This window comes from Ictidomys tridecemlineatus, chromosome 12 (genome assembly GCF_052094955.1).
Source record: "Ictidomys tridecemlineatus isolate mIctTri1 chromosome 12, mIctTri1.hap1, whole genome shotgun sequence".
Taxonomy (NCBI): Eukaryota; Metazoa; Chordata; class Mammalia; order Rodentia; family Sciuridae; genus Ictidomys; species Ictidomys tridecemlineatus.
In genome coordinates, this window is record NC_135488.1 from 3,572,266 (window position 1) to 3,597,735 (window position 25,470).

Sequence of the window (25,470 nt, forward strand, 5' to 3'; positions counted from 1 at the left end):
TCCTCATTGCTCAATACCCTGATATACAAAAGCAGTTCCTCAGCTTGGCTCTGATCACAGGAGGGCCCCCTCAAAAGGAAGGCTGCTGAGTCACCTTCCCCGAAGCATGCAGTGCCTGAGAGTGTCCAGCAGAGGGAAGCACTGAGTCCCCTGTTTCCAGGTCACCTTCAGATCCTCCAGGGGAGTAGGGAGCTCAGAAGAGGTGTCTGTACCATGCTAGAATCATGCTCAGGAGCTGGAGAGAGCAGGGGACACTGGGTAATTACTCCAGAGAGAGAAGTGGACCCTGGAAGAGAAGTTGCAGACTCTACTCTTGCTGCTAAAATGCCCAAAGATATCATTTTCTTTTTTGATCTTCTCAAATTCAGGTGGGTCAAGTTTGAGCACACCAGGTGGTATCAGCATGGGCACCATAGAGCCATGTAACCTGAGAATTATTGCTCTGGAGTGTTCTCTTACCTGAATGTCTCAGGTAAGAAATGCTATGTTTAAGTTCACACACATGCAGGATAAAAAGCACAGGTTGTTTTATTCACTAGGAGAAATTTCAAAATAATCTTCCAACTGCTCCAATAGACAACAGCAGAGTGTGGGGGGGTGGAGGTTGATTATTCTCTTCACATTCAGCTCAGATGAAGACAGGAGAAACTCAGTCCTAAAATATCTAAAAAACAAATTCAGAGTGTAACTATTTATACTCTGTATCTGGACTCTGGCCTGGACAAAAAGTACGGACACAACCTTAGCACATGCGGATAAACTCACCAGAGCCTCAGCCCTGAGAGACTGATCTATATTTCAAGCATAAATTTAATTTCAACTTTTACCTGTTAAGACAGCCTTATTTTAGGAAATGAACAAGACCCTGTGGTCTCTCTCTTCTGTCATTAAAGTTTTTCTTTGTGCATTCAGTGCACTCAGGGAAGGTAGATGTCACCACTGCCCATGTCACAGCAGGCAACACAGAATCTTGCTCAGGCTGTTTTCTCCAGGGTCAGGCAAGAACAGCTGCATGTAGTGTCACAGGGACCCAGGCTGAGGAGGCTCCATCTCCTTGTGTTTCCATCCTGTGGATCCCATGGTCTCCAGCTGTGGGATAGGAGCCCTGGAAAAGGAGTGACATTGAAGGTTATTTTTACCTTTTACTGAAAAGTATTTTCTTAAAAAGAAAAAAAAAAATCACTGTTTCTCTGGTCAGAGAAGAGTAGTAGAGAGATAGTGAAGAACAACACTATATTTGGCCAATAAAACTATAAGATGATAATAATATCATGTAAGGTAGATACTCCAGTGTGCATGCTTACCCAAGGAAGCACTGCTGCTCTTTACAGCCAACAGAAATTAGAGTCTCGCCAATCCTTTTAGAATTTCTTACTATTTGTCTGCATGCACTGTGCATTTCTGAGTGAGATATTGCACCAACTAATATCAACGATGACCATTTTATTCTCTCTCCTCTTTTGTGGGAGAGGAATCAGGAGGGGCTTCCCAAGTGGTTCTGGCTCAGTATTTGTCCCCAGGTGTTGTGAGGTGTTAACCACAGGGGCAGCCATGGAAAGATTTCTCAGGGGCCTCCCCTATGTTGGCCAGCTGAGGCTGCCATAGCAAGGGCCTGGGGTTCTCACTGTGGCCTTGCCCTGGGCTGCCTGGGGGTCCTCCCCAAGGGTCCTCTGGCTTCCTCTGGAGCAGTTCTCCTCCCAGAGTGGTCAATAGGCAGAGATGTTAGTGTCCTGGCCTCTGGAGTCACTCACTGCCACTTCCTGGTCATGGATTGGTAAGAGGCCAGCCCTGTCCTGTGTGGAGGGGAGAGTGTGAACAGCTGGAGGGAATCAGGAGGCAAGGCACTGGGGCATCATGGTGGCTGAGCCTGTTCCTGACTGTCCCCCTGGAGGCCTCCTGCCTAGAGGATCCTCTCAGCTTTCCTAGCAGCAGGATTCTGCAGGAAACAGTGGTCAACTGTGCTGTCCTCAGGCATTTGACTGTGATAAGTTACACATCCCAGGGTGCCTCCTTATAATTTTGAGGACAGGTTCCATTAGCTATCACAGACATTTCAGTTAGAAAAGAAAGTTTTCAAAATTAATTTCTGCTTTCCATCTTTGTACAAATGAGACCTTCATCTACTGCCACCCACCTTTGCCTAGACGTGTCATGTGGGCATTTCCTGATAGAACGGTTTCTACATTTTCTTCAATCTAAAAATCTTTATTTTCTAGCTACAGAAACTTGGGTTGAAAGTTATTTTTTAGTTTTTGAAGATGTTGTTTGTGTTCTTTTTCTTCCACTGCCTCCCTTCTTTCCCCTTTCCCTCCCTCCCTCCCTCCCCTCCTGGCCCTCCTTCTCTCTCTCCTCTCTTCTTCATATGATGTGTTATTTTGCAGCAGGTCTTATTATTTTACCAGCACTATTAGTCTATATTAATTAGCTTAACAGTTTTTTGAGTAATAAATCCACTCTGAATTATATTTGAGGTAAAATAGAAGCTCTTCATTAATTCATCTGCTTGTTTACAGATTTAGTTTCTGCTCAGAACCCACCATCCAGGCAATGTGCCTCCCTATCTTCTGAGTGCTTTGCACCTGGCCCTGCACCAGCCCAGCTGCCACATTTTATTAACAAAGTCATTACCATGAGACTTGAGCTGAATCAGGCGGGCAGGGGAAGCAAGATGATGATGTTCCAGATATCCTAGTTCATGTTTCTGTGGCTCTGAGACTTTAATGTCTTCATAATCATATGCTGGGTATCTGTTCTCACAACTAAAAGGCTCAGGGGTCACTACAGTTAAACTGGGATAACTGGGCTGCACAAAATAACCACACAGGAGACACAAATATCTTTTTCTTTGGGGTCGCTGTGATGGCTCCTCTGACCTTAAGGGTCCGCAGAAAGAGAGAGCGAGAGCACATGCTGACCCCTTTTATTGAGGAGAAGCTATTCAAAAGAGGCAAGGGGTCAGGTTTCATGGGGGCTGAGTCTATCTTCATGATGTCCACTGTCAGCAGGTCAACTAACACCTGGGTAGGCCTCACCCAAGGGCACAGTAAGAGAAGATGACACACACAAGGCACTTCCATGGAAGATTCTATCCTAAACAGGGCAATGGGTTATATTACAAAGGAACAGGTGAGCGTAGCTTCACCCATAGGGCCATAGCAAGACACACCCATGCATGAGACACCAACCCTCAGACCCAAGACAGCACCCAGCCGGGGAGTGTGACTCAGTCATGTGCAAGGTTGGTCTCCCACAGTCATAGATTTGGAAAAGCCATTAAAAATGTGCTGGGAAATTATGGTGAATTCCAATATGGGCTTAATTATGAACTGATCACACATCCCTGGAGAATGGCTCTTAAATGATATTTCAAAGTACATATTATGAAATGTGCACATGTGTGTGAGTGTCTGTGTGTGTGTGTCTGTGTGTGTGTGTGGAGAGAGAGAAAGAGAGAGAGAGAGAGAGAGAGAGAGAGAGAGAGAGAGAGAGAGAGAGATGATTAGGGTCCACTTCTGATTTTCTTGATTGACGGTGCCTTTGGGGACAAGGTGATGACCCAGACTCCAGGCTCCCTGGCTGTGTCTGCAGGACACATGGTCACCATCAACTACAAGTGTAGCCAGAGTCTTTTATCTAACCACAAGGACTACATGGCCTGCCCCAAGCAGAAGCCAGGATGGGCTCCCAGACTCCTCTCCTGGGCATCCACATGGGCAGCTTGAATCCCATGCAGGTTCAGGGACAGTGGGTCAGGGGCAGATTTCCCTCCCCATCAGCATCCCCAGGTTGAGGACGTGGCAGATTGTTCCAGTAGCAGCACCACAGTGCTCCTCCCAAGAGCCTCAGCCTCAGACACAAGCCTCCACCAGGCTGAGGGTCAGGGAGCCTTTGCTCAGCTGCTTCCTCCTCACAGGGCTCTGGGCTTTCCTGCTTCCTCTCCCCTCACATGTGACATATTTTGATTGATTTCTTGGAGGATTTGCAGGGCCCAGGAGAAAATCAAGAATGGAAACTTTATTGACCATGTAACTGCTTGTTCTTCTCATGGGAGTCACCAAGCCCAAGGCTGGGCAGGTCTCCTGGGGACAGAACAAGAGTTTTCAGGTGACAGGAAACTTCATGTTTCCATGGACAGATCATGTGACTAAGCAGACATTAGTCTTCACCTCAAAGGAGAATCTGGTGGCTTCCACACTCTGATGACTAGTACTTCCCTGTGCCTCATCCAACATAGAAGGTACCAACTTTTATTCCTTGTCCTCCTGGCCTCCTTCATGACATGCAATCTCCTTCCACCTGGGACACTCCAGTGTGAGACTCTTCACCCAGCAGATCAACCCCCTCATATAGAGATTCATATTCTCTCTCTCTCTCTCTCTCTCTCTCTCTCTCTTGTTAACCTCTCTCTATTATTACCTACACCTCTGTTCTCATCCTTGGTCAGACCCTTCCTTCTGAGGAGCCTTTCTGGTGAGGTCCTCTGTAAGTGGTCCCCTGTTCTCCCTCCTCTTGTGGTCATCTGCTTTAACTTCTGTCAGCTGTTATCACAGTTTCCTTTTTAGTTCCAGAGTTCATTACAAAATTGCATAAAATAAGTTTCTGGGCAAAAGATGAATTTCCACTCTGGTTGACATCCTCTGATTTTTTACCAGAATCCTGCCCAGGGCCTAGGTCCTGCACCACCTGCAGTGCTCAAGCTCATCTTGTCTGATCATTCAGAAGGTCCCTGGACACCTCTGTGTTAACCTCCACATGCCAGGCCAGGCTGCTGCAGCTGACAGTGACACTCATGGGTGTGGCCTGAGCTGTGGCCCAGGCAGTCATGGTCCACAGCCCTCAGCTGCACCCTGTTCCCTGAGTTCCCAGCACCTTCCTCTCACAGGGCAGAGAATCTGCTAAGCTGCTGCCCAGATCTGCAACACAAGTGGCAGCTGGGCCACCCAGGCAGGGAGGTTTTTGTTCGGGGCTGCTCCACTGTGGAAGGATCATGTGTACCTTGAAAACAGTAACATACTCCAGCATCCTGAGGCTCCACCCTGCTGATCCTCAGTGTGAAATCTGTCCCTGATCCACTGCTACTGAACCTGTCTGGGACCCTAGAGTCCCTGTTGGAAACCTTATATATTAGGCGCTGTGGAGACTGGGCCTGGCTTGTGCATGACCCAGTTCAAATAGGTGTTTCCATCACTGTGTAGGAGGCTCTGACTGGACCTGAAGGAGATGGAGACTGACTGTCCAGGGGTGACAGGCTCAGAGAGAGGAGTCTTGGTCATCACAACACCCTCACTGGTTCCTGCAAAAATCACAGTTCAATGAAAGATTATGTAAACACTTAAGAAAAAATTTTGCATTTTTCTTTATTGTACATTTCAGGTTAAATTATTTTTGTTTTTGATTAATACACTAAAACCATACATATACATAAAGAACTCCAATTGAGTAAGCTCTAAGAGCCTCTCTAGAATTCCCGTCAACAGCCCCCTCATATTATGTGACAACTTTCATCAAAGTCAATCCCTTGCTCCTTCTGGAATATTCTCTCACATCAATTGACCTCAGCTGCCTCATCCTGGAGGACAGGCCTGCACATCCCTCATGTGGGCAGAGCACACATGGGCAGAATGGGGATCCAGGGCTCCCTTCCCTCCCCCTTCTCCTTCCTCATCCCCTCTGTCTTCACCTGGGATCCAGAGCACCAGCAGCCCAAGGAGCTGAGCAGGGAGCCTCATTTTGAAGAGCTGAGATGAGGAGTCCTGGTGAGTCAAGGGCAGGTTAGAGCTGAGCTTTTATGTCAGCCTTGCAGGAAGGCCCTCCTCAGGGAGCAGCATGCAAATACCCTGTTGGGAGCTGGGTGGGGAGAGTGAGGAAGGGAGGGTCCTCCTTGTGAGCCTAGGGACATCAGATGTTGGAGGAAATAGAGCAGAGAAATATCCTTGGGTGTCTGTGGTGTGGGCAGGAGGACCCATCATGGAAGCCCCAGTCTGTGAGGTGTCATGGTGCCCAAGGCCTGCTCTCCTAAGATAGCACAGATGCACAGATAGTGAGGTGGCCTGCAGGTCAGCCTCTGTTAGGAAATGACCATCCTTCTGTCTTCCTCTTAGCTGAGAAGAGAAGGTGACAAGTGCCACCTCACACGTGTTGATGTTTGAAATTTCTTCCATCCACAGCATGCAGTTGAAGAAGTTCAACGAATTCTGGTGTCTGATGATACCTGCAGAAACATAAGAGCATTATGCACAGTGTAGATGTCACCTTTTCCTGGCCCAGTGATGAAATGATAGCAGAAGTGTGACAAAAAGCTGGTGGGAAGAGAAATCATGCTTCAGCTGAAGATCAAGTAGCCCTGCTCAAGGGAAGAGGACAAGGAGCCTGTCCCCTGAGGTAGTCAATGTGAAGCTCCTGAAATGAGGTCTGTAACTGGTGGCCATCCTTTCCTAGTCATCTCCATGCAATTAACACTCAGAGCCACCAATAATTTCCCAGGAGATGGACCCTTAGCCAACTGGACAGTGTGGACAAGGATGATTCTGCATTAGTTAGATAATTGATAATAGATAATAGAGTCATTACACCCCATGTGCTCCTCCTTGTCAGGGACACTAGGGAGCAGGTGCCACCATTCTGGGTTTCAAGGTAGATTCCCTAGGTCAGAACTGCACTCAGGCACTCTCCCCATGTTCAGGAGTTCCATGTGCACTACTGTTCTCCTGGGACTTGCCCCAAGAATTCTTGGGCGAAGGTCTTTTTCCTTGCAGAAGGACATTGATTTCAGCCCTCCTTGTCCACAGGTGGGACAGAGGGAGCCTGTGTTGTGTTGGCTAACATGGCTGTGCTGCTTTTCTCCCCAGCCCAGGACCTCTGACACACCCTCTCCACTGTGTGGAACTTGGGCCACAGCAGAGGAGGACCCCCTTCTGAGTATCTCTTAGTTTAACTGAACCTCTGGGTCTGTACTGCCCTCAATGGGCAGCGTCCTCTGAACCTGTGAAACATGCCTGTTTGTAGTTTCCCCAGGCTGCAGTCTTCCTGTGCTTTTTCTGAATGAGCAGAAAGAAAAGAAATGAAGGAGAATGGGTTGGAACTCATGATCAGGAACAGGAAACATTCAGAGTCTCAGAAAGTTCCAGAACTTAGGACCCCTTAGGAGAAAGTGATGGGAAGATCACTCCTCTGTCTTCTCCTTGCCCTGAGGACATCCTCAGGGTGTTTCCTGGGGGATCTCATGATGAGCCTGAGCCATCTCAGGTACAGTTTATATCTGATTATCTCAACTGATTTCCATCATTTATGCCTGATTTACTTATAAAGATACGTTAGGTAGATTTCCCCTTTCCATGACTCTACCTCAGGGCCCTGTTTACTATTGTAAATGTTCCTATGGGTGCATTGGAGTTCTGCAAAACAGATGGTTCCCTGGGCACAATATGCAGGCAGGGGATACACTGTGCTCATCCCTGGTGACCCTCTTTCCATTTCTTCCAACCCCACTACCTCCCTCTTCTCTCCTGTCTTCCTTCTTTTATTTATCTGCTCCTTTGTCATTGGTGGGCTCTAGACCTCTGTGGAGCTTGGATCACTGCTGTGATGTGGTGTCTGTGTCCAAGCACATGGTGTCATGTGGTGCATTCCTTCCACATTTTCTCCCTGTCCCAGTCCCCTGACCCTCCATCTCTGTCTCCTTTGCCACTGGTAGTCCTTCTCTCTTTATGACACATTATCCCCTCTCCCCTTCCTTTGCTCTAGCTTTTGCACAGGAGAGGTGACATGGGACCCTCACCTTCCACAGTCTGGCTCTTTCACTTGCCATGATGTTCTCCACTTCAATCCATTTACCGGAAATGCCACAATTTCCTTCTTCTTTATGGCCCTGAGTTCAGCCTGGATTGTGTGGGTGTGGACAGATCAGGAGGATCTCTGTGGCAGAAGAAGGCAGAACCTGACCGCACTCAGAGAGAGCAGAGAGCTGAGGGTCCCCTCAGCCATGAGCCATGTGGGCCAATTGCTCTTGTGTCTAGTTTTCTGATCCTGCTGATGAGATATGGCACTTTGATTTCTCTCCTAGTTTTCTGTGGCTGAGCAACAATTTTCTCCTATTGAGCAGTGTCTTTCTTCACAGGCCTGACCCTCAGGAGTCCAGGCTGTGTCCTCATGTAAGGCTGAGAAGACTGAAATGGAGCAGTCAGTGGGCATTTTTCCTTGCTGAAATTCAGGTTCTTCTTCCAGGTCCAGTGGCTGAGGCAGAGTCATCTTTCCACAGTTGTAGTGTGAGGTCCCAATTTCCCTGTGGCCATAAGCACAGAGGTCCTGGATGTTGCCCTAATTGCCACCTCCAAGAGCAGCATTAGAGCATCTCCTCACTTCCAGTCTTCATGGCCTGAGATCCTCCTTCTTCTGCCTCCATGTGCAGATGGACATGCTTCAGTGATGAAGACTGATCTAGTGTGTACTCTCTCCCTCTCTTAGATTCAACTTATTTGATTATGTCTCCAAAATCCTTACTAAGAAATATTATTGAAATTCACATTTGCATACCTGGGGAATGGGATGTTACAAGGCCTGGAGTTTGGGGCCAACAGCTTGGATTCCTATGCACATACTGCTATTTTCTTTCACTTACCTAGTGAATGGATCCCTGTTGGATATTCAGAAGTGGGTGCTCTTTGGATAAATCAGTTTTAAAAAGATAAGGTGATTCCAAATTAGCAGAGGATAAAGTGGTAACCTGCAATTGCCACAGGAATGTCAATTGCTTCCCCCATCTTTTCTGTGTGTCAGTTGCACCAGGCACTAAGTCCTCAGGAACACATGGCCTGCTTCTCTCCTGAACCCACAGGCACTCACTGCCCTCATCAGAGGCATCAGGCTCCCTGGCAGAGCTCCATGGCCTCCAAGCCTCAGGCCCTGTCTCCCTCCACACATTGACTCTGTCTTTCTTCCCCAGGACGAGCCCGTCACTCTCCCAGTCCTGAGCAAGGCTGGTGTGCAGCCTGGAAACTGGAGAGAAGCCCTTCTGTGGCCTCTCAGATGGCCTCACAGTCTTCAGTCCTGGAGAATTCACCCAGGAAATCCCAGCTTGCACTGCAGGCTCACAGCCCCTTGGTGGTATTTCAGAGCCCAGTGGATCTGTCCTCATAACACATGATGATGTTGTCATGGAAACCAGACACCTGGCCTTCCTGGGGAGACTCTCTGATGGCTTCCTCTGGCTTCAAGTTTTCATCCCAGCTGGAGGGGTCATGGCAAGGTAAGTGCAACATCCACTTGGAGATGTTTAGAATCCCAGCTCTGCACCCTAAGGATTGAGTGTGACATTTAGTCAGGTCCTTCATGTTCCTCAAGCCTCATTCTCTCTTCTGATCCATGGCAGTGATAACATCTCTCTGATAACTTTGCCAGGGAAGGAACTAAGTAGCACATGTGATTTATTATGCAGCTAGTGCCTGGACACATACTTCATTCTTAGTAAACACTAATTTTGGTTCATTAGATTCACTTTCTTGGAAGACAATGTACAGAGAGATGGTTGATGATGAACTACTTTCCATATTTTTATCCTTAATACAGTAGCCAGTGTCATCCTAAAACACCAAGCAGCTGAGCTTGGTGGTGAACACCTGTGGTCCCAGGGACTCATGGAGCTGAGGCAGGAGGATTCCAAATTAGAAGCCAGCCTGTGCAACTTAGCCAGGCCCTAATCAAAACAAAAGAAATAACAAACACTAAACAGGTCAGATTTTCCCCTGTTGAACTCTTTGCTGATTTCTCACTAAGCTTAGAAGTTTATTGTCCTTATTTTAGGGGATCATCTGTGGTTACCACACTTGGCCTGTGGGCTTGGAACCTCAGGGGAGCTATGTAAACTCCTATTCCTGAGTTTCAGCCCAGAGAGAGAGGAACTGCTGTGGTGAAGGTAGATATGGAATCCCCTCCTATTTTATTTGGGGTTCAGACTTCCATACGCTAAGCAGCCCCCCCCACCAGCAAGAGACTCAGAATTGGGAGGTAGGTAAACACTGCAGGTGGCTCAGGTATCAGTCCTGAACCCTGCTGCTGCCTGGTGATGTTTCTAAGGAGCCCTCCCCCAGCCCCATCTCTGGAGCTTTTGCCTGGGCTTCCTCTCTGGCTTCCAATGGTCTGAGCCCTCCCCTCTCAAGGCCTTAGCCTCCTCTTGCAGAACTGGCTATGCCTCCCTTCCTCTGGTTTCCCTGTGGCTCAGAACCTGCTCAGAGCCCACCCTGAACTCTCTCCTGGGTAGTTGGAATTGTAGGGCTTCAACTCCCAGAGTCTCTCTCTCAGGCAGCAGGAAGCCCTGTCCTTCCACGTGGATGGCACTGTTTCCAAGCCATCTCCTCTCCAGGGAGACAGGGGTCTCTGGTGGTTAGAAGTCACCTGTGTCCTTTGTCTCTGAGGCACATGCTCCACACTAGGCTAAAGCCAGGGAGGTATTGGCCTTGGAGGACAAGTTTAAGGAGGTCCCCAATGTGGGTATTGGCATAAATTATATCTTAATGCAATATTACTAAATTTTAAAAATTATATGATTGTAAATATTTCAGTATTAAAAAACTGAGAGTTAAAAAATAAAAAAAAAACAACAAAAAGGAAGACACAGGATCTCTCTTCGACCTGAAGATATATACTGACAGGGAAAGTTTTACACTGTGGAATTTTGGTTGTAAAAACACTTCCATGTGTAAGTTTTCTTTTCTTTTCTTTTCTTTTCTTTTCTTTTCTTTTTTTCTTTCCTTTCCTTTCCTTTTCTCTTCTTTCTTTCTTTTTTTTGTCACAGGCAGCACTGGCAGGAGAGTGAGAGGACAGGAAAGTGGCAGTTAAAGGCCATCTCAGCAGCAGACAGCACAGCCTCTGCAGTGCACAAAGCCACCTGTGTGTGGTGCTGTCTGCTGTTGGCTTTCAGGAGTGGGTACCCCATGAGGCCAGAGCCCTAGGAATCCTGTAGGATGATTCAGGCCCACATCCTGCACACACATGTTCTGTGTGAGCTGTTTTCTACATGCAGAACAAGACAAAGGAGAGGCTAGGGGTCTGGCTCCTCATTGCTCAATACCCTGAAATGCTGAAGCAGCTCTGTAGCTTGGCTGAGCATCACAGGAGGCCTCTGAAAGAGGAAGGAAACTTCCTGGGAGAAGAGCAACCTTCAGGGGAACATGCAATGTGTGAACAAGGCCAGCAGAGGGCAAAAGTGAGCACTACTATTTCAAGGTCACCTTCAGATCCTGCTGCTGTTCAGGGATCCCTGGGTGACACTGCATGAGAAGATGTCTGAGAAATGTCTGGATAATGATGGAGAGCTGGAGAGTGCAGGAGACACTGGGCATTGGTGGACTCGGCATGCTGCTGTAGACTCTGGTCCTGGTGCTAATGCTGCCATCAGGGGGAGGTTTCATTAGGTCTCTACTCATGTTACGGTGGGCAAAGCTGTAGCTCACTAGGTGGTGTGAGCCAGGGCACCATAAAGCCACCTGACCCCAGGGAGCATCTCTCTGGAGTGACCTCTTTCTTGGAAGTGTCATGAAATGAGGGATATGTTCAAGTTCACACACACACACACACACTCACACACACACACACACACACACACACACACACACAGGATAAAAGGCAGGAGTTTTGTTATTTGTTAGAAGAAAAAGACAAAGTTTACAAGCTGAGCTTCAAACTGCTCCCAGAGACAACAGTGAGGAGAGGAAGGTATTTATTCACTTCAAACTGATCTTAGGTGAAAAAAAAAAAGTCCCATCTGAAAGGGATGAGATAAATGTAGAGTATTTATAAATAATCATGTTGGGGGCTTGGGATGTGGCTCAGGGCTACAGGGCTTGCCTAGCACTGGTGAGGTATCAGGGTCAAACTTCAGCACCACTAATAAATAAATAAATAAATAGATAAAGTTATTTAAAAATCGGCTACGTTTTCAAAAAAATGTATGTTGGGTGTATTTTATCCTGTCATTTTTTCTGGACACTGGACTGGAGGATGTGCAAGAGATCATCTGCTGACACCTGGTTTGGCCTCAGCTCTGCTTGAACTCACTTAGTGACCTGAGCAGACATTGCTGCTCTGGCCTCTTCCCTGGCTCCCAGGTGAAGCAGCTGCTTTCTGAGCTTTACTCTGGGTTTGAGTCATGAGATTTACAGGTAGGTGAGCTGTCTTCCTGGGGCTGCAGATCATCAGTGTGGAGAACAGAGGGCACAGGTGGCTCACCTCAGGTTCCTCTCATTGAATCCTGCCCTAGGATATTCCACTTCTTGCCCACCAAAGGGCGATGTGCACCTGCAAATACACTCACCATTCCCTCAGTCCTGGAGAGGTTGATCTGTATTTCAAGCATAAGTTAATTTCACACTTTTACCTATTAAGAGAGCCTCATTATAGGAAATGAACAAGACCCTGAGATCTCTCCCTGCTGTCACTTAAGTTTTCTTTTTTTTGTGACAGAAAAAGATTCTATTTTATTTATTTATTTATTTATTTATTTATTTATTTATTTATTTATTTATTTATATATTTATTTTTATTGGTTGTTCACAACATTACAAAGCTCTTGACATATCATATTTCATACATTAGAATCAAGTGGGTTATGAACTCCCATTTTTACCCCAAATACAGATTGCAGAATCACATCGGTTACACATCCACATTTTTACATACTGCCATATTAGTGACTGTTGTATTCTACTATGTTTCCTATCCTCTACTATCCCCCCTCCCCTCCCCTCCCATCTTCTCTCTCGACCTCGTCTACTGTAATTCATTTCCCTCCATGTTTGTTATCCCATTCCCCTCACAACCTCTAATATGTAATTTTGTATAACAATGAGGGTCTCCCTCCATTTCCATGCAATTTCCCTTTTTTTCTCCCTTTCCCTCCCACCTCATGTCTCTGTTTAATGTTAATCTTTTCTTCCTGCTCTTCCCCCCTGCTCTATTCTTAGTTGCTCTCATTATATCAAAGGAGACATTTGGTATTTGTTTTTTAGGGATTGGCTAGCTTCACTAAACATAATCTGCTCTAGTGCCATCTATTTCCCTGCAAATTCCATGATTTTGTCATTTTTTAGTGCTGCGTACTACTCCATAGTGTATAAATGCCACATTTTTTTCTTATCCATTCATCTATTGAAGGGCATCTGGGTTGATTCCACAATCTAGCAATTGTGAATTGTGCTGCTATGAACATCGATGTGGCAGTATCCCTGTAGTGTGCTCTTTTAAGGTCTTCAGGGAATAGTCCAAGAAGGGCAATAGCTGAGTCAAATGGTGATTCCATTCCCAGCTTTCCCAGGAATCTCCATACTGCTTTCCAAATTGGCCACACCAATTTGCAGTCCCACCAGCAATGTAGAAGTGTACCCTTTTCCCCACATCCTCGCCAGCACTCGTTGTTGTTTGACTTCATCATGGCTGCCAATCTTACTGGGGAGAGGTGGTATCTTAGGGTGGTTTTGATTTGCATTTCCTTGACTGCTAGAGATGGTGAGCATTTTTTCATGTACTTGTTGATTGATTGTATGTCCTCCTCTGTGAAGTGTTTGTTCATGTCCTTGGCCCATTTGTTGATTGGGTTATTTGTTATCTTATTGTCTAATTTTTTGAGTTTTTTGTATACTCTGGATATTAGGGCTCTATCTGAAGTGTGAAAAGTAAACATTTGTTCCCAGGATGTAGGCTCCCTATTTACCTCTGTTATTGTTTCTCTTGCTGAGAAAAAAACTTTTTAGTTTAAGAAAGTCCCATTTGAATAAATAAAAAAAAAGAAAGTCCCATTTGTTGATTCTTGTTATTAACTCTTGTGCTATGGGTGTCCTATTAAGGAATTTGGAGCCCGACCCCACCATATGTAGATCGGAGCCAACTTTTTCTTCTATCAGACGGAGAGTCTCTGATTTGATATCTAGCTCCTTGATCCACTTTGAGTTGACTTCTGTGCATGGCAAGAAGAGGGGATTCAGTTTCATTTTGTTGCATATGGATTTCCAGTTTTCCCAACATCATTTGTTGAAGATGCTATCCTTCCTCCATTGCATGTTTTCAGCTCCTTTATCAAATATAAGATAATTGTAGCTTTGTGGATTAGTCTCTGTGTCCTCTATTCTGTACCATTGGTCTACCCGCCTGTTTTGGTTCCAGTACCTTGCTGTTTTTATTACTATTGTTCTGTAATATAGTTTGAAATCTGGTATCGCTATACCACCTGATTCACACTTCCTGCTTAGTATTGCTTTTGCTATTCTGGGTCTTTTATTTTTCCATATGAATTTCATGATTGTTTTATCTATTTCTACAAGGAATGCCATTGGGATTTTTATTGGCATTGCATTAAACCTATAGAGAACTTTTGGTAATATCGCCATTTTGATAATGTTGGTTCTGCCTATCCATGAACAAGGTATATTTTTCCATCTTCTAAGATACTCTTCTATTTCTCTCTTTAGGGTTCTGTAGTTTTCATTGTATAGGTCTTTGACCTCTTTTGTTAGGGTGATTCCCAAGTATTTTATTTTTTTTGAGGATATTGTGAATGGAGTGTTTTTCCTCATTTCCGTTTCAGAAGTTTTGTCGCTGATATACAGAAATGCCTTTGATTTATGTGTGTTGGTTTTATATCCTGCCACTTTGCTGAATTCATTTATTAGTTCTAGTAGTTTTTTTGTAGACCCTTTTGGGTCTTCTAGGTATAGAATTATGTTTTCTGCAAATAGTGATAATTTAAGTTTTTCTTTTTCTATTTTATGCCTTTAATTTCTTTCGTCTGTCTAATTGCTCTGGCCAGTGTTTTGAGAACTATATTGAATAGAAGTGGTCATAGGGGGCATCCTTGTCTTGTTCCAGATTTTAGAGGGAATGCCTTCAATTTTTCTCCATTCAGAATGATGCTAGCCTGAGGCTTAGCATAGATAGCTTTTACAATGTCGAGGTAATTCTTTTGTGCATTTAGAGCACTTAGGGAGGGTAGATGTCACCACTGCCCCATGTCAGAGCAGACAACACAGAATCTTGCTCAGGCAGTTTCCTCCAGGGCCACGCAAGGACAGCTGCACATAGTGTCACAAGGACCCAGGCTGAGGAGGATCCATCCCCTTGTCTTTGAACCCTGTGAATCCCATGGTCTCCAGCTGCTGTGGGATAGGAGTCCTGAAAAGTCAGTGACTTACTGAAGGTTATTTTTAACATTTACAGAAAAGTCTTTTCTTAAAAAGAAACAACATCACTGTGTTCCAGGTCATATAGTAGAAGAGATACCGAAGAACAACTCTGTATTTTGCCAGAAAAACTATAAGGTGCTAATAACATCATGTATGGTAGGTCCCTCAGTGTGCATGCTCACCGAGTGAAGCTCTGCTGCTCTTTACAGCCAACAGAAATTAATGTCTTGCCAATCATTTTAGAATTTCTTACTATATCTCTGCATGCTCTGTGTGTTTCTCTGTAAAACATTTCACCAAGTAATTTTAAGCATTACCATTTTATTCTCACTCCTCTTTTGTGAGAGAGGAATCAGGAGGGGCTTTCCAGGTAGTTCTAGCTCAAGGTTTGTCCCCAGGTGTTGTAGGCTGTTAACCACAGGGGCAGCTATGGAAGGACTTCTCTGGTGGGATTCCGGGGACCTCCCCTATGTTGGGCCAGCTGAGGCTGCCACAGCAAGTGCCTGGGGTTCTCACTGTGGCCCTGCCCTGGGATGCCTGGGGGTCCTTACCAGGGGTCCTCTGGCTTCCTCTGGAGCAGTTCTTCTCCCAGAGTGTTCAGCAGGCAGGAGTCTCAGTGTCCTGGCCTCTGGAGTCACTCACTGCCACTTCCTGGTCCTGGATTGGTGACAGGCCAGCCCTGTCCTGTGTGAAGGGGAAAGTGTTGAACAGCTAGAGGGGACTCAGGAGACAGGACACTGGGGCCTCCTGGTGGCAGAGTCGGATCCTGAGTCTTCCCCTGGAGGTCTCCTTCCTGGAGGATCCTCCAAGCTTTCCTAGAAGCAGGATTCTGCAGGAAACAGTTGTCAACTGTGCTGTCCTCAGGGATTTGACTGTCATAAGTTACACGCCCCAGGGTGCCTCCTTATAATTTTGAGGACAGGTTCCATCTGTCATAGACATTCAAATAAGAAAAGGAAGTTTTAAAAATTCATTCCTGCTTTCCATCTTTGTACAAATGAGAACTTTATCCACTGCCACCCACCTTTGCCTGGATGTGTCATGTGGGCATTTTCTGTCCTGTGCAAAGACAGAGGATGTGTGCTCCAGACTCTGTGTGAAAAGGTTTCTACATTTTCCTCAATCTAAAAATTTCAATTTTCTAACTGCAGAAACTTGGGTTGAAAGTTATTTTTTAGTATTTGAAGATGTTGTTTCTGTTCCTTTTCTTTTACTGCCTCTTTTCTTTCCCCTTTCCTTCCTTCTCTCCCTCCTGGCCCTCCTTCTCCCACTCCTCTCTTCTTCATATGATGTGTTATTTTGCAGAAGGTCTTATTATTTTACCATCATTATTCATCTCTATTCATTAGCTTAATTTTTTGAGTAATGAATCCACTCTGAGTTATATTTGAGGTAAAATAGAAGCTCTTCATTAATTCATCTGCCCGTTTACAGATTTAGTCTCTGCTCACAACCCACCATCCAGGCAATATGCCTCCCTATCATTTGATGGCTTTGCATGGGCCCTGCACCAGCCCAGCTGCCACATTTTATAAACAAAGTTATCGCCATGAGACCTGAGCTGAATCAGGCAGGCTGGGATAGCAAGATGATGTCCCAGATACCATTGTTCATGTTTCTGTGGCTCTGGGACTTCAATGTCTTCATAATTGTAGAGTTGGAAAAGCCATTAAATCATGTGCTGGAAAATTATAGTGAATTCCAATATGAGCCTAATTATGAGCTGATCACACATCCATGGAGAATGGATGTTAAATGATATTTCAAAGTACAAATTATAAAACAGGAACTTGTGTGTGAGTGTGTGTGAGTGTGTGTGTGTGTGTGTGTGTGTGTGTGTGTGTGTGTGTGTGTGAGAGAGAGAGAGAGAGAGAGAGAGAGAGAGAGAGAGAGAGAGAGAGAGAGAGAGAGAGATTGATCAGGGTCCACTCCTGATTTTCTTGATTGAAGGTGCCTTTGGAAACCAGGTGATTACCCAGTCTCCAGGCTCCCTGGCTGTGTCTCAAGGAGACATGGTCATCATCAGCTTCAAGTTCAGCCAGAGACTTTTATCCAACCACAAGGACTATGTGGCCTGGTCCCAGCAGAAGCCAGGACAAGCTCCCAGGCTCCTCTCCTGGGCACCCACATGGACAGCTTGAATCCAATGCAGGTTCATGGGCAGTGGGTCAGAGGCAGATTTCAGTCTCCCCATCAGCAGCCCCAGGCTGAGGATGTGGTAGATTATTCCTGTAGCAGCTCCTCAGTGCTCCTCCCAAAAGTCAGCCTCAGACACAGGCTGAAGGTCAAGGAGCCTTTGCTCAGCTGTTCTGTAAGTGGTCCCCTGCTCTCAATCCTCTTGTGGTCCTCTGCTGTAACTTCTGTCAGCTGTTATCACAGTTTACTTTTTAGTTCCACAGTTTATTACAAAATTGCATAAAATAAATTTCTGGGCAAAATATAAATTTCCACTCCAGTTGAAGTACTCTGATTCTTTACCAGAGTCCTGCCCAGGTCCCAGATCCTGCTCCTCCTGCAGTGTCCACACTCATCCTGTCTGCTCATTCAGAAGGTCCCTGGACACTTCTGTGCTTGTCCTCCTCATGCCAGGCCAGGCTGCTGAAGCTGACAGGGCCACTCATCGGTGTGGCCTTAGCTAGGGCCCAGGCAGTCATTGTCCACAGCCCTCAACTGCACCTGTTCCCTGAGTTCCCAGCACCTTCCTCTCACAGGGCAGAGAATCTGCTGAGCTGCTGCCCAGACCAGTAGCTCATGTGGCAGCTGGGCCATCCAGGCAGGGAGGTTTTTGTTCAGGGCTGCACCACTTTGGAAGGATCATGTGTCTCTTGCCAGCAGTAATACTCCCCAGCATCCTCAGCCTCCATCCTGCTGATTCTCAGTGTAAAATCTGTCTCTGACCTACTGCCACTGAACCTGTCTGAGACCAGAGTGTGCTGGTTGGAAACCTCATAGATTAAGCCCTGTGGAGCCTGTTTTGGCTTGTGCACAACCCAGTGCAAATACATTTTTCCATTACTGTGTAGGAGGCTCTGACTGAATCTGCAGGAGGTGGAGGCTGGCTTTCCAGGGTGATGTGCACAGAGAGAGGAGTCTGGGTCAGCACAACATCCCCACTGGTACCTGGAAAACAAAACGAAACAAAACACAACAGTACAATGCAAGGTTTTGTAAATACTTTAGGAGAATTTGTGCTTTTTCCTTTATTGTGTATTTCAGGTTAACTAATTTTTGTGGGTTTGCTTTCTACAATAAAATTATTCATGTTTAGAAACACCTCATATTTTGTAACCTATAAGGCCTTCTCTAGAATTCACCTATTACACCCCCCTCTTATTATGTGATAATATTCATCAGAGCTCAGTCACTTGCTTTTTCTGGAATACTCTCTCACATTGATTGACCTCAGCTGCCTCATCCTGGAGGACAGACCTGCCCATCTGTCATGTGGACAGATCACACATTGCAGAATAGGGGCTTATGGTTCTCTTCCTTTCCCCTTTTCCTTTCCTATCTCCTCTGTCCTCACCAGGGATCCAGAGTAGCAGCAACCCCAGGAGTTGAGTAGGGAGCCTCATTTTGAGAAGCTGAGCTGAGGAGTCCTGGTGAGTCAAGGGCAGGTTAGAGCTGAGCTTTTATGTCAGCCTTGCAGGAAAGTCCTCCCCAGGGAGCAGCATGCAAATGCCCTGGTGGGTGCTGGGTGGGGAGAGTGAGGGAGGGTGGGGCCTCCTTGTGAGCACAGGGACATCAGATGTCTTCTACATTGGAGGAATTTTAATTGAGGAACATCCCAGGGTTCCTGTGGCATGAACATTATGCTTCATCATGGGAGCCTTGCTGTGTGGAGGGCCATGGTGCCCAGTGCCTGACATCCTAAGTCAGCACAGACATAGGATGTGGAGGCTGCCTGTAGATTATCCTCTGAGACGGGAACAGCCACCCTGCTGGCTCCCTCCCAGCTTGGTGACAAGTTTCACCTCACAATATTGATATTAAATTTTCTATCACTCACAACGTAGTGTAGAGGTAGTTCAAGGGGTTCTGTTGTTTGCTGTGACCTGGAGAAATACCAGAATGTCAGGAACAGTGTTAGATGTTGATGTTTTCCTGTCCTAGTAAATGAAATCAGAGCACCTGGGTCAAAACAAGATGGTGGGAAAGAAAGCTGTGTTTCAGCTGATAGCCCATTACCCTCTCTAGGACAGAGAAGGGACATGTCCACTTGAGGCAGTGAGTGTGAATTTCCCTGGTGCAATATTTATTAACTGGTGAACATCCTTTCCTAGTTCTGTCCAGGTATGTGACACATCAGGGACATGTCAACATTTCTTGAGAGAAGAACCCCTTGGGGCCACTGGACAGAATGGATGATCGAAGATTTTTTTTTATGTTGTTCCTTTTTTATTGATGAGAGAATTTTCTCCACACTGTTCTACTCCATGTCAGTTACACTGGGCAGCAAATGTCACAGTCCTGGGTTTAACAGGGAATTGATTTTGTAGAAAAGTACTGTGTCCAGGCTATACCCATCTCACAGTGATTCCACCTGCCCTGACATTCTCCTGGGCCTTGGTCCAAGTAGGTCACTGGGGAGAGGAGGCTGGGTTCACTGCACAGGGACATTAATGTCAGACTTCCTCTCCCAACTAGAGAATGTGAGCTATGTTGTTTTGGCCAACAAGGATGAGCTGCTTTTCCAGAGAGCCTAGGTCTTCCCACTATGTGGGACCTTGGAGTGTGAGCCAAAAAGCAGATGGGACCTAGCCATGGTTTCTCTTGATGTAAGTCAACCTCTGTAGCCTTCCTCCTGTCCTGAGTGAGCAGCTCCCCTCTGAACTCCTGGAGGGGCAGGGGTGTTGGCATGGTGATGTTTCTGGACTCTCAAGTCTTAGTTCTCCATCTGCCTCATCTGAATGAGCAGAAGTAACTGAGATGAAAGGAAATGAGGTGGAGCTCATCGCAGGAGGGAGAATGCAGAAATCTGGAGTTGGACAACTTGCTAGAAGTGGGCAGGGGAGATTTGGTGACTTGTAATATTCTTTCTCTGAAAAATTAGGAACCTCCTAAAGCCTTGGACTGAGAGGTGCTCATGTTGCAGAATGGAGCAGTCCTGCATGAAGTGTGAATCTGATCATAAGCATTTATTTTAATGTTTTATTACGGAGAAAATGATCTCACCTTATTACTTCCATGGGATATAAAAATGGACTACCACATTGGTTAAATAAAAATATTAAATTTTCTTTTGTTGTCAATAATATTTCTTATATAATGCTAAAGTTTCACAGTAAATTATATAATTTTCTTTAGATATGAAATAGCCCCAGGTGTCAATGCTATTTAGTTTTAAATGTGTTTCAAATTTTTGGTTTTATGTCTGTGACCCCTCATATGCATTGTAGAATTTTTTTTCAATAAGATTTTGCAATATCCACTCTGACATCTGGGAGGACTCTGCACTCCATCATGTTTATTGTTTTCCTTACTACTCAAGTTGTCCTTCTGATTTTGGGTTCAGAACCTCTGACTCTGTGGTCTTGGGCCTTACAGGATCATGTGTGAGGATTCAAGAGGACTTGGGGTGGCCATGCCTCCTCAGAGTCTCCATGTGGCTGCTCAGCAGTGAGGCTGTAACTGAGGCAGGCTGGTAGCCCTTCCCCTCTCCAACATGCACCTTGGAATAGCAGCCTTGGCAGGGTGGGGGCAGCCCCACTTCCCAGGGGATCCTGCTTTTCCCTCCCCTCCCTGCTTACTCAGAGCCTGCTGCAGTCCTGGCAGTACTGGGAGGATGGTGTCCAGGGTACTTGTCACAACTGACCCTAGCTGAGAGCACGACCCCTTTCTTGATTGGGGCCCTGCAGGGCTCCCAGGAGTGGGTTCTGGGCTACCTTCTGGCTGTGGCTGCAGAACCTGGTCCTGAGCTCTTGTGTGGGCAGTGCTGTCAGAGCCTCAGGGCCAAGGTGGCCGCAGCTCAGGACTGTCCTGGCCATGGGGGATGGAAACTGACCCCAAGGTTTTCATTTCCCTTTGTCTCCCTTTCTTTTTTAGCCTTTACTCCATCTTCCTCCCTCTTTTCATCTTCTTATTTTTTCTTTGTTTTGTTGTTGTTCAAGCATTTTTTTTATTGTACAAGAATTCTTGATTTTAAAACTCAATTTACTTACATATAATTCATACCATTTGTGAACTCTATCTATCTATCTATCTAGTATTTCAGGCTGTATACATAGCTTATCATTTCTATAAGTAACATCGCCTCACATTTCTGAACTTTCTCTGTCTAAATATCTATCTATCTATCTATCTATCTATCTATCTATCTATCTATCTATATATATAGTTTATAAAATATACATATCAATTTATGTAGTTATCCTAACATTTCTGTATAATTAACACTATGAACATGACTTTGATTTAAACTAAGTCCATCTTTCCATCGTTGAGTGGTTTGTTGTCTTTGATCTTCTGTGTTGAGTTCTGTGTTTTCTATTCCCCAAACTACACTTTCTGCTGTTTCCAGGTCTTAAGTGACATCACATACTTCACCCACCCAGACTCCAGGCTATTTGCTTACTTCTTTGCTGATGGCTTTACAGAGGACCTTGCCAGGGCAATCCTGTTGCCCATGTTTTATAAATGTGGACTTTGCAATGAGACCTGGGCTCAAAGTCATGCAGAGGAAGCAGGATATTTTCTCAGACACAGGTGTGCATGTACCTCTGAGCCTCTAGTGACAGATTCAAATGCTACAGTTCATTCAAATTAATAGGTTTGTAGAGTTGACAAACTAATTTTAAGATATAATGGGAAATAATAACTACTCTCAAAATGAACCTAATTTTGTGCTGATTTTTATTACTGATAGAAAGTGATATTGAAATGATAAATTCCAGTGTGTATGTGAAAAAGGGTGTATGTGTTTGAGTGTGTGTGGATGTGAGTGAGCGTTTGTGTGTATGTGAGTGTGTGTGTGTGTATCTGTATGATCAGGATCCATTCCTTATTTTCCTCATTGCAGGTGCCTGTGTGGATATCACGATGTCTTATTTCCCAGGCTCCCTGGCTGTATCTGTGGGATATATTGTCCCCATCAGTTGCAAGTACAGCCAGAGTCTCTTATCCATCCAGAATGACAACTGGGCCTGGCACCAGCAGTAACCAGGACATCTGAGCATCCAATTGGGAGGTTTGGGTCCCATGGAGGTTCAGGGACAATGTGTCACTGACAGATTTCACTCTCTCCATCAGCATCTCCAGGCTGAGGACATGGAAGATTGTTCCTGTAGCAGCACCAGAGTGCTCTTCCCAAGAGCTTCAGCTTCAGACCAAACCTCCACCAGGCTGAGGGTCAGGGAGTCTTTGCTGCCCTGGTTGCTTCCTCCTCAGTCCCTCAGCTTTCCTCTCTCCTCTCTCCTCACAGGTCACACTTACTGATTGATTCCTTGGAGGTTTTGTAGGGCCCAGGAGAAGATAAGGAATGTGGTCTTTTGGGTATTTATTTATTTCTTCATCTAGTGGTAGTCACCAAGCACAAGGCTGGGCAGGTCTCCTGGGGACAGTACAAGAGTTTGCAAGTGAAAGGGATCTGCATGATTCTATGAACAGATCACATGACTGAGCCAACCATTAGTCTTCAATCTCAAAGGAGAATCTGGTGACTTCCACACTCTGATAATTAGTATTTCCGTATGCCTTCGCAAATATATAAAATATCAATTTTTATTCTTTGCCCTCATTGTCTCCTCCATGACAAGTATTCTTTTTCCACTTGAGTCCTTCCAGTATTAGACACTTCACCTGGCAGTTCAACCCCCTCAAACAGAAGTCCCTCTCTCTCTTCTTCTGTCTCTCTCTGTCTCTCCCCCACTTCCCTTCATCCTTTATCAAACCCTGCCTTCTGATGAGCCTTTCTGGGGAAGTCCACTGTAAGTGGTTCCCTGCTCTCCTTCCTCTTGTGGTCATCTTCTCTAATTTCTGTCAGCTGTTCCCATATATTTTATTTATTTATTTTAATTTCATAGTTTATTACAAAATTGCATAAAATTTTCTGGGCAAAAGATGAATTGCCATTCCATTTAAAATCCTCTGATTCTTTGCCATAGTCCTGCTCCCTCTGCAGTGTCCATGCTCACCCTGTCTGCTCATTCAGAAGGTCCCTGGACACCTCTGTGCTTGTCCTCCACACGCCAGGCCAGGCTGCTGCAGCCGTCAGGGCCACTCATGGGTGTGGTGAGCTATGGCCCAGGCAGTCATGTTCCACAGCCTTCAGTTGCACCTGTTCCCTGAGTTTCCAGCTTCTTCCTCTCACAGGGCAGAGAATCTACTGAGCTGCTGCCCAGACTAGCAGTTCATGTGGCAGCTGGGCCACCCAGGCAGGGAGGTTTTTGTTCGTGGCTGCACCACTGTGGGAGGAAAATGTGTATTTTTCAAGCAGTAATACACTCCAGCATCCTCAGGCTCCACCCTGCTGATTCTCAGTGTGAACTCTGTCGCTGACCCACTGCCACTGAACCTGTCTGGGACCCCAGTGTACCGGTTGGAAACCTTATATATTAGGCCCTGTGGAGCCTGACCTGGTTTGTGCACCACCCAGTGCAAATACGTGTTTCCATTACTATGTAGGAGGCTCTGACTGGACCTGCAGGAGATGGACGCTGGTTGTCCAGGGCTGATGGACTCTGAGAGAGGAATCTGTGTCAGTACAACATCCCCAATGGTTTCTGGAAAAAATAACAGTTTAATGAAAAGTTATGTAAATACTTTAGGAAAAATTTTACCATTTTTCTCTTTATTGTACATTTCAGGCTATATTATTTTTGTTGTTTTGATTTATACAGTAAATTTATTCATATTTAAAAACACCTCAAATGTCGTAAGCTATAAGAGCCTCTCTAGAATGTACCTATACCATCCTCCTATATTATGGGGCAACCTCCATCAGAACCCTGCAGCTTGTTCCTTCTGGAATACTCTCTCACATTAATTGACCTCAGCTGTCTCATCCTGGAGAACAGACGTGCACATTCCTCATATGGACATAGCACACATGGGCAGAATGGGGGGCATAGCACTATCCTCTCTTCCCCTTCTCCCTCCTCCTCCCCTCTGTCCTCACCAGGGATCCAGAGCAGCAGCAGCCCCAAGAGCTGAGCAGGGAGCCTCATTTTCAGAAGCTGAGCTGAGGAGTCCTGGTGAGTCAAGGGCAGGCTGCAACTGAACTTTTATGTCAGCCTTACAGGAAGGTCCTCCCCAGGGAGCAGCATGCAAATGCCTTGGTGGTTATAGCTGGGTGGGGAGATTGAGGGAGTGTGGGGCCTGCCTTTTGAGCCCAGGGACATCAAGTGTCTTTATATTTGGAGTAAATTTAAAGGAGGAACAGCCCATGGTGCCTGTGGTATGGACATTATGCTTCATCATCAGAGCCTTGCTGTGTGGAGGGCCATGGTGCTCAGTGCCTGATGTGCTAAGTCAGCACAGACACAGGATGTGGAGGCTGCCTATAGATTATCCTCTGAGAAGGGAACAGCCACCCTGCTGGCTCCCTCCCAGCTTGGTGACAAGTTCCACATCACAATATTGATATTAAATTTTCTATCACCCACAACATTGGTTAGAGGTAGTTCAAGGGGTTCTGGTGTCTGCTGTGACATGGATAAACAGCAGAATGTCAGGAACAGTGTCAGATATTGATGTTTTCCTGTCCTAGTAAATGAAATCAGAGCACCTGGGTCAAAACAAGATGGCAGGAAGTAAGCTGTATTTCCACTGAGAGTCCATTACCCTGCTCAAGGACAGAAGAGAAGGGACATGTCCACTTGAGGCAGTGAGTGTGAAATTCCTTGGTGCAAGACTTATTAACTGGCAGACATACTGTCCTGGTTGTGTCCATGTATGTGGCACATCAGAGTCATCCAAAAATTTCCCAAGAGAAGAATCCCTTGAGGCCACTGGACAGAATAAATGAGTGGAAATTCTGTTGCTCCTTTTTTATTGATGAAAGAATTTTCTCCACCCTGTGCTACTCCATGTCAGTTAAACTGGGCAGCAAATGTCACAGTCCTGGGTTTAACAGGAGATTACCTTTCTAGAACAGGACTGCATCCAGGCTCTGCCTATCTCACAGTGACTCCATCTGCCCCAACTTTCTCCTGGGCCTTGGTCCAAGTAGGTCACTGGGGGAGAGAAGGCTGGGTTCACTGCACAGGGACATTAATGTCAGACTTCCTCTCCCTGCTGGAAAGTGTGAGCTGTGTTGTTTTAGCCAACAAGGATGAGCTGCTTTTCCATAGAGTCCAGGTCATCA